The 18,225-nt window shown below is 37.5% G+C and overlaps 1 pseudogene; it reads left to right on the forward strand.

Moving 5' to 3' along the window:
- Nucleotides 1-3,617: 3,617 nt before the first annotated feature.
- Nucleotides 3,618-4,127, forward strand: LOC106736395 (enhancer of rudimentary homolog pseudogene; annotated as a pseudogene).
- Nucleotides 4,128-18,225: the final 14,098 nt, after the last annotated feature.

Below are 18,225 nucleotides of genomic sequence, written 5' to 3' on the forward strand. Positions count from 1 at the left end.
TTGGAGAAGATCTTCTTGGGTTGATTCTATTTGGGATCCTTTGTATTTCTTGGGACTGGATCTTTGAATGCCTCTCTAGGTTTGGAAAATTTTCTTGCAGGATTTCATGGAATAGATTATCAATGCCCTTATGAGTCTCTTTACCTTCTGGGATGCCAATTATCCAGATGTTTGGACGTTTGATGGTATCTAGTATTTCTCATATATTATTCTCAAATTTTTGGACAATTTTCTCAGTTTTCATGGTGGATTTTTCTAGGCCAGCCATTTTGTCTTCTACATCTGAGATTCTATTTTCTTTATGATCTAGTCTGCTTTTAATACTTTCAAGAGAGATTTTGACTTCCTGTATTATAGTCTTCATCTCTAACAGTTCCATTTGATTCTTTTGTAAAGTGTGTAATTTCTCTTTTAGATCTTGCAAGAATTTTCTCATCTCCTGGAACTTGTCACCTCCTTTTTCCTTACTCTTCTGCAGTTCATTGTCTCTCTTCTCTTCCATCTCTGTTAGCTTCGCCTTTGTGAATGTTCTAAATTCTTTATCAGATATTCCCATTGAACTGTCTGTGGATGAAGAAGTTATTCTTTTCCCTTGGGGGAGAGGTATTTTCTTGCTTTCCCATATTTCTTGTGGTCCTGCAGTGATTTCTAGTCATCTGGTGGAAAGTGTGTTTCTTCCCAAACTTGAAATTCAATCTGAGTGTCCAGGAGCGTGCAGAAAAGGAAAAAGAGAGAAACAGCAACAACAAAAAGAACCAAGAAACAGAGAAAAAGAGAAGGAAGAAAACTATAAAAAATAAAACTAAAATAAATAATTTTTAAAAAATAAGCAAAAATTAGAAAACTGCGCAGCGTGCTGTTCTCAGTAGCCATGAAGGTGTCTTCTGAGGCCTGCTCCCTTACCTCTCCTGGGTTGTAAGATGGAGAGGGGGTTATTAACACGATAAAGGGAAAGGAAAGGCTGAAAGCCGAGAAACTGCTTTATCTTAAAAAATTTTAAAAAGGAAAAATAACAAAAAAAATGAGAAGACAGAGGCAGAGGTAGAGAGAGACAAAGACAGAGACAGAGACAGGAGGCTTGGAAATCTGCCTACCATGCTAGTTTGTGGGCTGAGACTGAATTATCAGTGGAAAATCTTCATTTCTCCTATTCCCCTGAAATCACTAGTTCTCAGCAGCCATGAAGGTATCTTCTGAGGCCTACTCCCTTGCCTCTCCTGGATTGAGCAATTTCTTACTTTACTCTTTCCAGCTACCTTAAAAATACAAAAAACACATGGGTTAGTATCAAGTGGTGTGACTTAGATGACAGAACCTTGTAACATATGAGAACTCTAGTCCACTTGTGAGTACTCAAAATGAAAGCCAGAGTCCAAAATCAAATGTCTCTGGAAGCCATGCAGTTAATTCAGTGAAGTGGGCCAAGTGTGATAATTTGGAGAAACCATGCAAAAAATAAAGGGAGCAGGCACAAGAGGGCAGTTCCAGCATGTTGTTGGCATGTGAGAATAATGAAAAAAATGAGGGAAAGTAGATCTACTGATACAACTAGGAAAGATCCTTTTGCCAAAGGAAACTAGATTTTTGCCTGATTTTTGCTCTTAAATTTCGACAATTGCAAAAAGTTCAATGAAAAAACATGAACAAAAATGATGTATTTGTGAAGAGGACTGGACATACAAGATGACTTTTATCATACCAAAAATACTCAACAGAGTAAGGCATTGAAAGTGTGCTTCTGGGGCATTAAGGTGGCTAGATTCCATGTGACCAACAATGCAGTTTGAGTCTTGGACCTGGTGGCTTGAGAAACATTCTGGGTGCTCTGCTTCAGTGCCCAAAATCCCACAGGGAAGGGAAATAGAGGAAAAGGAATTGTGTGTGACTGTCCCCCCTTGGGCAGGTGCTTTCTTACCCCCATCCCCTCTCTGGTGAATACTCATGCCCTCTGCAAATTAAAAAAAAATCTGGGCTGGATCTCTGGTGCAGTGGCAGCAGTGGTAATGTGTTGTTCAAGAGAAGTTAGATGCTATGTTAGGACACATGGTTTAAATCTCTGGCCAGGTTAGTCTGAAACATCCAGATGTACTTTACACACAAGTGCCCAAGAATTTGCAAGCTAGGAGACTGGCGTAAGGGGATTTCCATGTGACCAAACCCCATGGAGGGTATTCGTCTTTCTTCTCTCATGTACGCAGGTATTCCATCAAAAATAAAGAAAAAATATTTAAAGTATACTTCTTCATTATATTTATAATCAAGGTATTTTACTTTGATGTGTAAATGTAAGCAACAAAAACTAACAAAAAAATAATACTGATTGAATTATAAAACAATGAATCTTGAATGTTCCTAAAATCCTCTCTACTGGCTTCAAAATATCTTTTACCAGTTAATAGTGAAAGAATGTTAGGGTAGTCTGGAGAGCAGATCAGTCAGTTGTATTGCATTGAAGAGCTCTATTGTCATTTTGCAAGTCCTTTCACCCAATTGCCAACACTGCCATATACCACGAAATGGCTTACCAAACTTGAAATTTTCTCATTGTGTATTATAAGTTTATTCTTCTTAGCAGTTTATGGTGCTAAAAATAATTAGAATATAAAGATCAGTAGAAAATATGATGCTATTATTTCAACAATGTATTCTGTGGTGTAATCACAATAAAACTTAGAGTTGAAATCCAATAAATATGCTGCTTTGCCCATAATTGTATGGAAAATTTGAAGCAAATACTGAGGAAAGTAAAAGGTAGAAAATTTCCATATGAAAATTTAGGAAATGAGAACATAAGTTCAGGTATTAATATTTTAGAGAGAAAAAAGATACACAAAAATAAATATAGTATCTGGCAGGTGGAGTGGTGGCTAAGGTGCTAGACTCCCATTTGGCCGACCGTGGTTTGAATCCCAGTCCTGGGGGCTTGCTTTCTCACTGTTTTTCTCTCTCTCTCTCTCTCTCTCTCACTGGTCAAATTAAATAATAATAATAACAATAAATAAAATTCTTTGAGTTAATCTTCACAATATTTATTTAGTTTTATTAATTATTATTGTTTTTAAATTTCCTATAGGGCATGTGAGAGAGAGAGAGAAAGAGAGAGAGAGGAAGTGAGAAAGTAAGCTCCCAGGTTTGGGACTCAAACCATGGTCGGTTGTATGGGAGTCCAACACCTTAATCACCCTGCTGCCTGCTGGCCCCAAATTAAATAATTTTTTTTTGAGAGATTTTTGCTATAGGGCACGTGCGCTTGCTAGAAAGACAGAGAGACAGAAAGCGAGATATCACACCCCCCCATCCTCCCCGGGGAGATGGCCATGCTGCAATCCCTTCTCTTCCATTCTCCACCCTGGATCTTGGGCACACACACACACATGCACCCGGTATGAGTTTAAGCCACCAGGTCTGAGACACAAACTGTGGTCAGTGGGAATTCAGTGACATAGCCATTACACCAACTGTTGGTCCCCAGTAAGTCTTTAAAAATAAATAAATATAGCTTTTGCATTGTGCTTCCAATGACTTCTGATGCTCCTCTCCTGGAGATTGGCTGTTGGCAGGTGGTGCACTTGAGTGGGTGGTGGAGGTGGTGTAGGTAGCGAAGAGAGTTTGGCACGATGTTTCACACCATTTCGAAGGTATAACCCACTAAGAGGCCAGAAGGCAGAATTTACACTGACTATGAATCTGCAAATGAATTTATGGAAGATGTTTGTAAAATGTAAGAAGAACATCTGAAGGGAATGAATCCCAATAGTCCCTCCCTCACATACGATATCAGCCAGTTGTTTGACTTTATCGACAATCTGGCAGAACTCAGCGGCCTTGTTTGCCGAGCTGATACCCAGACCTGCCAGCTGTATGACAAAGACTGGATTAAATAGAAGATCTATGTGCCGCTGCCTTGGCAGGCCCAACAAGCCATGAAGTAATTGAGCTGGAGACATTAGGGGAATGGGGGTGGACTTGGAACACAGGTGTGTACAGCGAGCTATTGTGAAAGTTTTTGTATCATAGTATCCTGTTTCCATTTGGTTACTCTCTAGCCAAGATTGAATGTATTTGGTGAAATGTGAGGATCTTGCTCAATCTCATCACTGTTGTCCACCCCCCTTTTTTTCTTTGACTTAAACATTTTTATGATTTAGATGGAGGTTGCTCCTTGTCGGTTAATATTGGCTCTAATCTTTCAAATGGCTCATAACTATTTTGTAACACTCAGTGTACTAACCTTTCAAGATGGGGTGGGAGGTAGTGACATAGTTTAGTTTTGTCATCAAGATAAAACCTTAGTGAAAATATTCTTATAAAATAAATAAGTAAATACAGCAAATAACTTGACCATTTGTCTGTAAATGGAATACAAAGTAAATAGATGCCCTTGAAAATTGTTGAATGATGTAACATGAAGCAGTAGCGATAATATGAACCAGAGAATGTCATGGTTTACAGGTGTATCTGACCGCCAATTTCTCTGGAGTGTACTTGGCGCAATCATTATTATTTTTTTAAGAGGTTTTTGCCTTAAGGTGTGTGTACTTGCAGGAGAGTGAGAGAGGCAGACACAGTGAGAGGGAAAGTGAGAAATCACCCCCAGGGGAGATAGCCACACTGCAATCCCTTCTTCCCCATTTTCTTCCCAGAATCTGGGGCACGCACATGTGCCTGGTGTGAGTTTCAAGCCACCTGGTCCGGGACTCCAATCATAGTTAGCCATGTGGGAGCCCAGCAACATAACCGCTATGCCATCGGCTGGTCCCAGCACAATCATTTTTTATGCTACAAAAGAAGTGTTTTCCTGTCTTACTAGATTAAATCTCTAAATATTCATTATGAGTCATACTAACACTGGCTTTTATTTTTAATGGGCAAAGAAATGGAGGAAAATGGCATTCTTTAGTATAAACTTGATTTAAATACTTAAACAGTTAATTCATCATAACTTCATTTATGGTATATATTTCATTTACAAGGTAGGGAAATTTATTTTCCTATGCTTGAAATATAAAATAGTTTGAAATACTGAAGACAGTATTCAGAGTTCTGAAGAAAAAAATGATGCTCAACTTAGAATTCTATACTGAGTAAAAATTTTAAATATGATTAAGGGAAACTAACATATATTTTAAACTTCTAAGGACTGACGTATTTACCCTGCCTTAGGAAGTATCATTTGAATGTATTACAGCAGCCTGAAAGAATGATATGTCTGACAAAGGACAGCAATAGGAGGAAACAATATAATGTGAAATTATTTTACATTTATTTTGAGTCTATCTTTTTATTGAATTCTTACAATTCATTAAGATAATCAACTCGATTTAAAAAAATGAATAAAAAATTTAAACAGATCTTAAATAGAAAGATTTAAATAGATCTCTTTAAACAAAGAGATCTACAGATAATGAATGAGCAAATGAAAAAAAATATTAACATTACTAGTTATTAGAGGAAGACAAAATAAAATTACAGTGGTTTACTACTATGCACCCAATAGATTGGCTAAAATTAAAAGGGTCACAACATCAAGTTTTGGACAGGCAGTAGAGAATTAGAACTGTCATATTTGCTAATGGCATTGTAAAATTGTACAAGTATTTTAGGAAACAGTTTGACAGCTTTGTATAAAAAAGCATACACTCCATTCCAACAAATCTACTTCTAGATTTTTAACTAAGATGAAACTGTGTCCGTGCAAATAGTTGTACATGATATTGCAGTATAATTCTCAGCAGTCCCAAAGTGGGAAAATTTAGTAGGTGAAATGGATAAACAAATTGAGATATCGCTATATAGTGGGACAAGCTACCGAAACAGTAACAGCATGGCTGAGTCTCAGAAACATTATCCTAAGGAAATGAAGCCAGACACAGTAATACTCACTGAATAATTGCATTTATATGAAATTATAGAAAAGGAAGCTCAAATCTGTAGTCAAAAAAAGTTAATTTTATCTGGCTGGTGGTACAAAGGATTGAATGCAAGTGTGCATAAGGGAATTTTTCTGTGTGATGAAAATCTTGATGTTAGGGTGTTGTACATTTGCCAGCCTTATATATTTGCCAGAAGTCGTCAAACTGTGTTAAAATGGGCACATTGTTGTATGTAAATTTTGTCTAAATATAATTGATGTTTTAAAAAAAGAAAGCCTGAGTTTTAGGAAGGAGTATATTTCTCCAACTATAAAGTGAAAGGAGTCTCAGGAAGATAACTATAGACTTGAAAAATAATTAGTCCAAACTGGAGCAGAAAAATAGCGAGTTCTTGGGGGATTTGTCTAGAAAAAGAGAAGCTTTAAAACTGGGTTGAACAATGTCCTCCCAAATTCATGTGTACCCAGGACCTCTAAGTGTGACCTATTGGAAGCAGATCTTTGTAGTTTTAATTAGTTGAATAAAATGATGTCAAGTAAGGTTGAGCCCCAAATCCAGTGACAGATTTCCTGTAAGAAGATCATGTGGAAACACAGACATAAAGAAGATACAAGGAGAGAAGTTTGCTTTGTGAAGATGGTGGCAGAAATTGGAGCGCTGGAATGAGAAGACAGGAAAAGACAAAGAAGGAATTCTTTTTCATAGAGTCTTCAGTGGGAGCATGACCCTGTCAACAGCTTGATTTGGGACTTCTCTTCCAAAATTGTGAACAAATAAATTTCTGTTATTTCAAACACCCTATAGTTTATGAGAATTTGTTCCAGCAGCCCTAGACAAATAATACAGTAATGTGTGTGTGTGTGTGTGTGTGTGTGTGTGTGTATGATTTTGCCAGAGGGTGCATGAACTTGCCACAGAGAGAAAGAGACAGAGAGGGAGAAAGCACCCCCTACCAGTGGGTCATGATCACATTATAATCCCTTCTCCTCCATTTTTCCATCTTGTCAGAATTTTGGGTACCCAGAAAGTTTTCAAAGTTGCTGGGGGCAGAGATTCAAACTGTCGTTGGCTGTGTGGGATCCCACTCTCTTAACCATGAGACCACAAGCTAGCCCCAGTAATAATATTATTTTTAAATGCGAGTACTGGACCAGCAGGTGACATGGTGGTTAGGGGCACTGTACTCCCACATGGCTAACCAAGGTTTGAGTCCCAGACCTGGTGGCTTGCTTTCTTTCTCTCTCTCTCTCTTTCTCCTCTCTGTCACTCTCTGTCCCTCTCTAGTCAAATTTAAATAAATAAATAAGTAAATAAAGTGAAATAAAATAATTAAAAAAAATAAAATAAAAACAAGTAATGAGGGGTCAGCAGGTGGTGTAGCGATTTCAGTGTCAGACTCCCACATGGCTGACTGCTGTTTGAGTCCTGAACCTGGCAGCTTAAAACTCATGCTGGGTGTGTGTGCATGTGTGTGCCCGAAATCCTGAGAGGAGAAGAAGGAGAAGGGATTGCAGCATTGCCATACGCCCTGGGGAATGATTTCTCACTTGCTCTCTGTTTCTCTGTGTCTCTGGTGAGCATGTATCAGCTAGCAAAAATCTCTCTCTAAAACAAACAAAGTGGTACTGAAGGAACCACAGAAGAACCACAATAAGTGATATGTTTTTACCACAGGGAGAAAATTTTTAAGAAAGAAGGTATACAACAGTCTTACCTAGCTTTTCTTTGTAAAACACGTATACTTGAAGTCTAACACATGTTATTATTGAGTTAGAAATTGAAAAAAAAAAGTTAAAAAGTTTCCAGGTCAAATATAAGTGAGCAGATAATTAGGTAGGGAATTTAAAAGAATGAAAATAGAGCAAATTCAATCTGAACACACAGATTTGAACTTCTAATAGGACTCTCCCAAAGGACACAATGGTGAGAGCCAATAGGTCTACTAAAAGATTCAGTAAGTAAGTTGTATTGCTCTAATTTAAAGACTCGTTTCATAATCATAAAAAGAACTTTGACCTTGAAATATGTGACTAAATGTATGATGTGGTAATGTCTTCTCTCCAAGGGGTAAATGAGAGGCCAAAGGTTCTGAGAGGATTTTCTTCCCCGTGATTCAGGCCGTTTGTGGAGGAAACAGAAAGAACAGAAAGATAAGAGCAAAGTGCCTGGTATTCGAGGAAATGCAGGAGGAATCATCCCAGTTAGTACTGTTGGTGCCTTTGCTGGCTCTAGGAGGACCTTTAGAGATTGTAGCTTCCTTTCTAGAAGTTTCCTGACCTTGGTTTTTGCTCCACGTCAGGGTGTTTCCAGTGATCTCAAAAATATCACAAACCCAAATCAACTTTAAGTTACTTTATATCAGTCAGAATATGCATGACTAATGTATATATGTGAGATAAGTATACCTCTATAACAATGAAGAGCTGATGGGGCTTTGAAAGAGCAACAGTCCCTGCCTATGCCTGATCACCACCGAAGTTTCTGATTTCATAGGTATGGGATGGTAGCTGGGAATCTGTCATTTTTAAAAGTTCCTATCTTATTAAAGTCCATAAAAGAGAGAGACTGATTCCTAGGCTCTGGTCTGAAACCGCACACAAGTAACCACAGAACAGATTTCTATTTAGTCCTAATCTATCAGTCCTGATTCTATGCAACAGCTCTGGTTCAGTTCCCTCACTTTAGAAAATCAGTCAATTCTTAAACTCTTGCTTCCCCCAAATGTAACATAAAATGGCTTTTTGTTCTGTTCAGAGACTGTTTTACAAGCATAGTTTCCTCTTAGCAAGTAAGAAATTCAACTTTTTATTAGATATTAGCGGGATGGTCTCTTCTCCTGATTGTCAAATGATTCTGACCTTAGCACTTAACTTTTTTTTTTTTCCTTAGTTGAAATATGGCTCAGAATTACTGTGACAAAATAAATATTCAAACCAATCTTCCTTTTTTGATTCTGATTCAATGGATTTAATGTTCCATTGTGGTAGCTACCAATGGCTGGTCTCAGCACCTGCCTCTTCATATGGCAAAGCTTTCATTAGTACATAGAGAAATGGGAATAACAGGGACAATATCCATAAATCAGTTTTGGTTTACTGAAGTAAATAAAAATGATCCCTAGATCATGTCGTATTGGAGTTATCCTCTGTGATATTACTAAGAAACCATCATATTTACAAGGTCTTGAAAATTAAGTATTAAATACAGAATTCAAGGGATTTATTGAAAGACAATGTTCCACCCTTAAAAGCATAACTTAAAATTGTGCATTGTGTGGTAAGTAGGAAGTGTATTTAAAAGCAAATTAGAGGGATAGCCCCACAGCATAGCAGTTAAATACTGTGCAGAGAAGCCAAATCCTACATTGTTTTGACCATGATTCTAGTCTAGCCCCAAGCTCTCTGGGCACATACACAAGTTCAAGATTCTTCTGGGATGAAGAATAGCAGGAAAAGGGATCATGACATTTCTTGGTCCAATAGTAAAGTACTCTCTCTTTTTCTCCCTTATATGTGCATGTGCCCATTGGAATGAAAAAAATTGTTTTTGGAGACAGAGATTTTTGCTGCAGAGAGATAGAAAGAGAGAATCCATCCCCCAGAGATAATGGCCACACAGCAATCCCTTCTCCATTCTCCTCCTGGGATCTTGGGCAGGCACAGACACACACCCTGTGTGATTTTGAAGTCACTGGGTCTGATAGTTGGCCATGTGGGAGTCCAGCGATGTAACTGCTCCACCATCTGCTGGTCCCTAAAATTTTATTTTGAAGTGTATTAGAGAAAATCAACTTTGTCAAAACTTTAACTAAAGAACATATTAAGAGAAAGAAAAGACAAGCTGCAGACTAATAGAAAGTACATTATTTAACAACAAACTTGTACCTGAAGTATATAATTTTAAATGACTTTCAAAATTGAATATTAATTTTGGGACCAGCAGTTAGCGTAATGGCTATGTTGCTGGACTCTCCCACGTAGTTGACCGCGGTTCACGTCCCGGACCCGGTGGCTTAAAACTCAGGCCAGGCGCGTGTGCGTGCGTGCCCAAGATCCTGAGAGGAGAATGGAGGAGAAGGGACTGCAGCTTGGCCATCCTCCCTGGGGGGTGATTTCTCACTTTCTATCTGTCTGTCTTTCTGGTGAGCACAAGTGCCCTATAGAAAAAACCTCTCCTCCCGACCCCGCCAAAAAAAAAAAGGCAAAAATATTAGGGCTGGCAGGTGGTGTGGTGGTGTGGTGGTTAAGGGCACTGGACTCCCACATGGCTGACCGCGGTTTGAGTCCTGGACCTGGCACCTTTCTTTCTTTCTCTCTCTCTTTGTCACTCACTCACTCAGTCCCTTTCTGGTCAAATAAAATAAATAGTAAATTTTGATTTTAAAAAAATTCTAAAAAAATACACATTTAAAAACTATATATTCTGTAACACAGAAAATCAGTATTATTCAAACACAGAGGCAAAGTTCAAATTGATTGGTTGTTTCCATTCTTTGAGTTTAAAATTTTTTGAAGTGGTACAAAGATTATATCTCATCAATATTGTCTACTTGCCATTTACCATAAAACCAATGTAAGAGTTAACTGAAAACATGAAATATTTGGATGAGAAATTCAACAATTAATATCTATTTTTAAACTAATTAGATCAGTATTTTTTTTTTCCATAGGGTGCATGTAGTCACCAAAGAGAGAGAGAAGATGCCAGAGGGTGCATGAACTTGCCACAGAGAGAAAGAGACAGAGAGGGAGAAAGCACCCCCTACCAGTGGGTCATGATCACATTATAATCCCTTCTCCTCCATTTTTCCATCTTGTCAGAATTTTGGGTACCCAGAAAGTTTTCAAAGTTGCTGGGGGCAGAGATTCAAACTGTCGTTGGCTGTGTGGGATCCCACTCTCTTAACCATGAGACCACAAGCTAGCCCCAGTAATAATATTATTTTTAAATGCGAGTACTGGACCAGCAGGTGACATGGTGGTTAGGGGCACTGTACTCCCACATGGCTAACCAAGGTTTGAGTCCCAGACCTGGTGGCTTGCTTTCTTTCTCTCTCTCTCTCTTTCTCCTCTCTGTCACTCTCTGTCCCTCTCTAGTCAAATTTAAATAAATAAATAAGTAAATAAAGTGAAATAAAATAATTAAAAAAAATAAAATAAAAACAAGTAATGAGGGGTCAGCAGGTGGTGTAGCGATTTCAGTGTCAGACTCCCACATGGCTGACTGCTGTTTGAGTCCTGAACCTGGCAGCTTAAAACTCATGCTGGGTGTGTGTGCATGTGTGTGCCCGAAATCCTGAGAGGAGAAGAAGGAGAAGGGATTGCAGCATTGCCATACGCCCTGGGGAATGATTTCTCACTTGCTCTCTGTTTCTCTGTGTCTCTGGTGAGCATGTATCAGCTAGCAAAAATCTCTCTCTAAAACAAACAAAGTGGTACTGAAGGAACCACAGAAGAACCACAATAAGTGATATGTTTTTACCACAGGGAGAAAATTTTTAAGAAAGAAGGTATACAACAGTCTTACCTAGCTTTTCTTTGTAAAACACGTATACTTGAAGTCTAACACATGTTATTATTGAGTTAGAAATTGAAAAAAAAAAGTTAAAAAGTTTCCAGGTCAAATATAAGTGAGCAGATAATTAGGTAGGGAATTTAAAAGAATGAAAATAGAGCAAATTCAATCTGAACACACAGATTTGAACTTCTAATAGGACTCTCCCAAAGGACACAATGGTGAGAGCCAATAGGTCTACTAAAAGATTCAGTAAGTAAGTTGTATTGCTCTAATTTAAAGACTCGTTTCATAATCATAAAAAGAACTTTGACCTTGAAATATGTGACTAAATGTATGATGTGGTAATGTCTTCTCTCCAAGGGGTAAATGAGAGGCCAAAGGTTCTGAGAGGATTTTCTTCCCCGTGATTCAGGCCGTTTGTGGAGGAAACAGAAAGAACAGAAAGATAAGAGCAAAGTGCCTGGTATTCGAGGAAATGCAGGAGGAATCATCCCAGTTAGTACTGTTGGTGCCTTTGCTGGCTCTAGGAGGACCTTTAGAGATTGTAGCTTCCTTTCTAGAAGTTTCCTGACCTTGGTTTTGCTCCACATCAGGGTGTTTCCAGTGATCTCAAAAATATCACAAACCCAAATCAACTTTAAGTTACTTTATATCAGTCAGAATATGCATGACTAATGTATATATGTGAGATAAGTATACCTCTATAACAATGAAGAGCTGATGGGGCTTTGAAAGAGCAACAGTCCCTGCCTATGCCTGATCACCACCGAAGTTTCTGATTTCATAGGTATGGGATGGTAGCTGGGAATCTGTCATTTTTAAAAGTTCCTATCTTATTAAAGTCCATAAAAGAGAGAGACTGATTCCTAGGCTCTGGTCTGAAACCGCACACAAGTAACCACAGAACAGATTTCTATTTAGTCCTAATCTATCAGTCCTGATTCTATGCAACAGCTCTGGTTCAGTTCCCTCACTTTAGAAAATCAGTCAATTCTTAAACTCTTGCTTCCCCCAAATGTAACATAAAATGGCTTTTTGTTCTGTTCAGAGACTGTTTTACAAGCATAGTTTCCTCTTAGCAAGTAAGAAATTCAACTTTCTATTAGATATTAGCGGGATGGTCTCTTCTCCTGATTGTCAAATGATTCTGACCTTAGCACTTAACTTTTTTTTTTTTCCTTAGTTGAAATATGGCTCAGAATTACTGTGACAAAATAAATATTCAAACCAATCTTCCTTTTTTGATTCTGATTCAATGGATTTAATGTTCCATTGTGGTAGCTACCAATGGCTGGTCTCAGCACCTGCCTCTTCATATGGCAAAGCTTTCATTAGTACATAGAGAAATGGGAATAACAGGGACAATATCCATAAATCAGTTTTGGTTTACTGAAGTAAATAAAAATGATCCCTAGATCATGTCGTATTGGAGTTATCCTCTGTGATATTACTAAGAAACCATCATATTTACAAGGTCTTGAAAATTAAGTATTAAATACAGAATTCAAGGGATTTATTGAAAGACAATGTTCCACCCTTAAAAGCATAACTTAAAATTGTGCATTGTGTGGTAAGTAGGAAGTGTATTTAAAAGCAAATTAGAGGGATAGCCCCACAGCATAGCAGTTAAATACTGTGCAGAGAAGCCAAATCCTACATTGTTTTGACCATGATTCTAGTCTAGCCCCAAGCTCTCTGGGCACATACACAAGTTCAAGATTCTTCTGGGATGAAGAATAGCAGGAAAAGGGATCATGACATTTCTTGGTCCAATAGTAAAGTACTCTCTCTTTTTCTCCCTTATATGTGCATGTGCCCATTGGAATGAAAAAAATTGTTTTTGGAGACAGAGATTTTTGCTGCAGAGAGATAGAAAGAGAGAATCCATCCCCCAGAGATAATGGCCACACAGCAATCCCTTCTCCATTCTCCTCCTGGGATCTTGGGCAGGCACAGACACACACCCTGTGTGATTTTGAAGTCACTGGGTCTGATAGTTGGCCATGTGGGAGTCCAGCGATGTAACTGCTCCACCATCTGCTGGTCCCTAAAATTTTATTTTGAAGTGTATTAGAGAAAATCAACTTTGTCAAAACTTTAACTAAAGAACATATTAAGAGAAAGAAAAGACAAGCTGCAGACTAATAGAAAGTACATTATTTAACAACAAACTTGTACCTGAAGTATATAATTTTAAATGACTTTCAAAATTGAATATTAATTTTGGGACCAGCAGTTAGCGTAATGGCTATGTTGCTGGACTCTCCCACGTAGTTGACCGCGGTTCACGTCCCGGACCCGGTGGCTTAAAACTCAGGCCAGGCGCGTGTGCGTGCGTGCCCAAGATCCTGAGAGGAGAATGGAGGAGAAGGGACTGCAGCTTGGCCATCCTCCCTGGGGGGTGATTTCTCGCTTTCTGTCTCTCTGTCTCTCTCTGTCTGTCTGCCAAGCGCACGTGCCCTATAGCAAAAACCTCTCCAAAAAAAAAAAACATTGAATATTAATTTTAAGAAATCCATTTAGAAAATGAACAAAAGACAGAAACAGATGTTTTACTAAAGAAGATACACAAATGGCAAGTAAACACATAAAAAGCTATTCATCATTAGCCATTAGAGAAATATGTATTAGGGTTAGGGTGAGTGTTAGATATTGTTGCGCACCTATTAGAACGGTTAAAATAAAGAAAAAATAGTGGCCACATAAAATACTGGTGAGATTACAGAGTACCTAGATCACTCATATATTGCTGATAGGAGGGGACCAGTGACACAGCCACTCTAGAAAATACTTCAGCAATTTATTTTAAAGCTGTGAGTGGATTTACCATAAATCCCAGCCAGCGAATGTACTCATTGGTATATATTCTAGATAAATAAAACTAAGAGCTTATTTTCACACACAAAAAAAACTTGTACATGAATATTCATAGCAACTTTATTTATAATAACCAAATACTAGGAATTTACCCAATTGTCTTTCAGTAAGCAAAGGGTTATACAAACTGTGGTACATCCATCCATACCATGAAATACTAAATCAGCAATAAAAAGAAAAGGACGGTTGATATAATTTGTATAAACTGTGAGGAAATTATACTAAGTGAAAAACAAAAACAGTCTCAAAGTGTTACACAGTACAGGGTTCTTATTATATAACAAGTGATAAATAATATAACTATAATATAGAGAAAACAGATCAGTAACTACCAGGGAGTAGGGGTAGGAGAGTGGATGTGACTATAAAGGAGTAAAACAAGGGAATTTTGTGGTGCAGAAACTTATTTTTATCTCTCTCTGTATGTGTGTGTGTATTATTTTAGAAAGAGTCTTGATGTGCTATGGTCCTCCTGCCTCAGCCTCCTGAGTAGCATGGCATCCACCATGGTTTTGGGTTTTATAGAGTATGTGAGAATCAAACCTAGGCCTCCTATGTATCCCCAGCCTACCAGGGAGAGCTGTACAGCATGTGCTCGTGCAACTGGGTGATGCTTTATATAGTCTTTTTTTAGGAGAGATTTTTGCAATAGGGAGCACACACTCACTGGAGAGACAGACAGAGAGAGAGAGACAGTGAGAGGGAAATTGAGAAATCACCCCCCAGGGGTGTTAACAATGCCACAATCCCTTCTCTTCCATTCTCCTCTTAGGGGCTTTTAGGCACGCACGTGCATGTGCCTGCTATGATTTTCAAGCCACTGGGTCTGAGGCAAACTGCGGTTGGCCATGTCAGAGTCTAGCACTTTCGCTATACCACCTGCTGGTCCCTGATGCTTTATATCTTTACTGTAGTGCTGGATGCATGAATCTATACATGTGCTAAAATTACACAGAACCAAATACACACATGCACACACACATGAGCGAGTGATGGGTAAAAATCTTAAGCACTGTGATTTGTAGCAAAGTCAATTGCCTTGTTTTAATATTGTACTATAGTTGTGTAAGATGCTAACATGGTGGGAGGATATATGTACCCACAGAATTCACATAATCTTTCTGTGTATTTCTTTGGAACTTCTTATGAATCTATAATTATTTGAAAATAAAATATTACATTAATAATATAATAGTAAGTGTTTCAGAGTCTGAGAATTCATTTAAAATTCTTTGAAATTAGTTAAACCATGTTTAAAATGTATTTTTGGGGGGCAGTTTTCAGTTTTTAAGTAGTTAAAATATTCATTACCTCTGTCAAATAATAAAATTCCCCTCTAAGCATAAGATAGAAATCAGCTGATAGAGATCTTATGATATATTGGGTTGTTGAAAAAGTCATGACTCATTTTTACGTAGAGAAACAGAAAAAATACATCATGACTTTTCTAATGACCCAGTAGATTAAATATTTTAGGAAATTAATTTGTAAAAATATACAATTAGAGGTGATAATATAAAACATTATTTTGTCTGCTCAGAACATTAATAAATCTTTTGATTTAGATATGTTGGTTGCCATATACTTTCTTGGGAAATACTATCTTTTATTATTAGATTGTATTTTTTTTATTATAGTTTGTTTTTTATTTTGCACTTTTTACATTTAGATTTAGTTGCTGTACATCTTTTTGGTGTACAAAAAATTTTTTTTCAGCATAAATATAGTGCATATCAATCCAGTTAAAGGTATACATTATTCTTTTTAAAAATTTTAGAATTATTTATTTTATTTATTATTATTATTTTTAATTTGACCGAGGAGAGAGAGAGAAAGGGAACATGAGAAAGCAAGTCACCAGATCTGGGACTTGAACTGCAGTTAGCCATGTGGGAGTCCAGCGCCTTAACCACAATACCACCTACTGGCCCCACCATATACATTATCATCATCAGATAACTTGAGATTATATCTTAAAATTTTAAGTCTTTTTGTTTGTTTGTTTGATTCTTATTCCAATTTAGTTTTTAGAAAGCATAGTTTTAAAAAATGTGGTTATTATTAAAATCCAAAAAGCAGGGAACCGCTGCTCTAATGCATGGAAAATAGAATTCTCTATTAAAATATTTGAATAGTGTCTTCTGGGAAGTACATCTATTGTACTGAACAGGGTAATGTTCAGCCATGTATAGCTATGTTTAAATGTACTCTTATGTACATGGGATTGTGTTGAGAGGAAGGATAATAATGTTGGTCACATATAAGAATGTGTAAAAACGGCATACATTTTCCTACTCATCCTAGTATTTTTGGTTATAATTCCCAAAGGCTTGGCTTTTGGGGCCCAAATCAGAAGTGGTTTAAAAAGGTTCATACTGGCAGATCTTCCAGCACTGTCTTGAGTTTCAGTGTAGCAAATAGAATCGATTTCTGATCCACAATTAAGATGTCACAGTTAAGAAATCAATTAAAAAGGGAACATAGGCACATCCCAAGGAATTCCTTAAGTCTAGTTTTCATTGTTCTTATGTTTTGGCTTTTTAAAAATGAGATCACTCTAGTGTCTAAATATGGAATTGGGTTTCTACTTATGAAATATTTTCTAATTATGAGAAAAGATTGGGATGTCATAAATTTATTTTGAACTATTTACTTATTTTTCCAAGGAATTTTCACAGAATTTAATAGATTTGAGTGTACCTCATACCTCCTACCTGAAAGCATTAATAATCACCTTAATGTTGGCTTCTAGTTACATTTTCCTCCCTAATCCACTCACAGAAGCCTGCATGATGGCATCTGTTCTTCTCAGAGAATGCTAAATACCCAAAGCCAACAAGCCCACTGACAAACTCATGTATTTTTCTGTCCATATGATTAAAAAGACTTTCTCCATTAGTTGTTCTGTCCGTACTAATCTTGTGTAGTGTATCTTTTTTTTTTTTAGAGGTTTTTGCTATAGGGTACATGCGCTCACCAGAAAGACAGAGAGAGAGAGAGAGACAGAGAGACAGAAAGCGAGAAATCACCCCCCGGGGGGATGGCCACACCACAATCCCTTCTCCTCCATTCTCCTCTAGGGATCTTGGGCATGCATGCGCACATGCCTGGCATGATTTTAGGCCACCGGGTCCAGGACTCGAACCGTGGTCGACTACGTGGGAGTCCAGTGACATAGCCATTATGCTAACTGCTGGTCCCTTGTGTAGTGTATCTTATCGACACTTATGAGTATACTTATAACATGCCTCAATAAAACAGAGTAAGAATTATTTGTGTAATATACTAAACTTATAGATCAGATTAATATTCCAAGAAATATGCACCTTTATACATTTGCATGTGCCTCAGGTCTAAAAAACTAGTTCTAGCTTAAGCCTTAAAAAGAAATCTCATAAATTTTAATTGTACTCTCCACAAACATGTAATTTGATTTCTTGATATTTTGTATTCTGGAGCAAAAATAGTATATGATTATAGATTTGCTACTGGGGAACTTGAGTGTTTTCATACAGATAAGCTACCTGGCTAAGAAGTCTTCATACATGGTTCTATGTCAGAACCATATGCATTTATTTGGAAACTACATTTATATAGAAGTTTTGACAATTTCATGGAATTTATTTAATAACTTATCTCTGGGCCTTCAAAAATATCTTGTGGTCATGGAAAATTTATTTAATGGACTCAGCCAAAGCTATCTCTGGGACATGAGGACAGACCATTAGTAGAAGAATTTTCATTGACAAATTTAATTTTAGTCAAAGCTTGCAGAAATTTGTTTACTCCTGTGGCATGGAGATGACTTCAGGTGTTACATGGACAAACATTTTTTTTTTTTTTTTAGAGATTTGTGTCTTAGGGCATGTGCACTCACTGGTGATAGAGAGACAGAGACAGTGAGAGAGAATGTGAGAAAAATCACCCCCAGGGGGATGGACATGGAACAGTCCCTTCT

The sequence above is a fragment of the Tupaia chinensis genome, unplaced genomic scaffold, assembly GCF_000334495.1.
Source record: "Tupaia chinensis unplaced genomic scaffold, TupChi_1.0 Scaffold139677_1, whole genome shotgun sequence".
Lineage (NCBI taxonomy): Eukaryota > Metazoa > Chordata > Mammalia > Scandentia > Tupaiidae > Tupaia > Tupaia belangeri.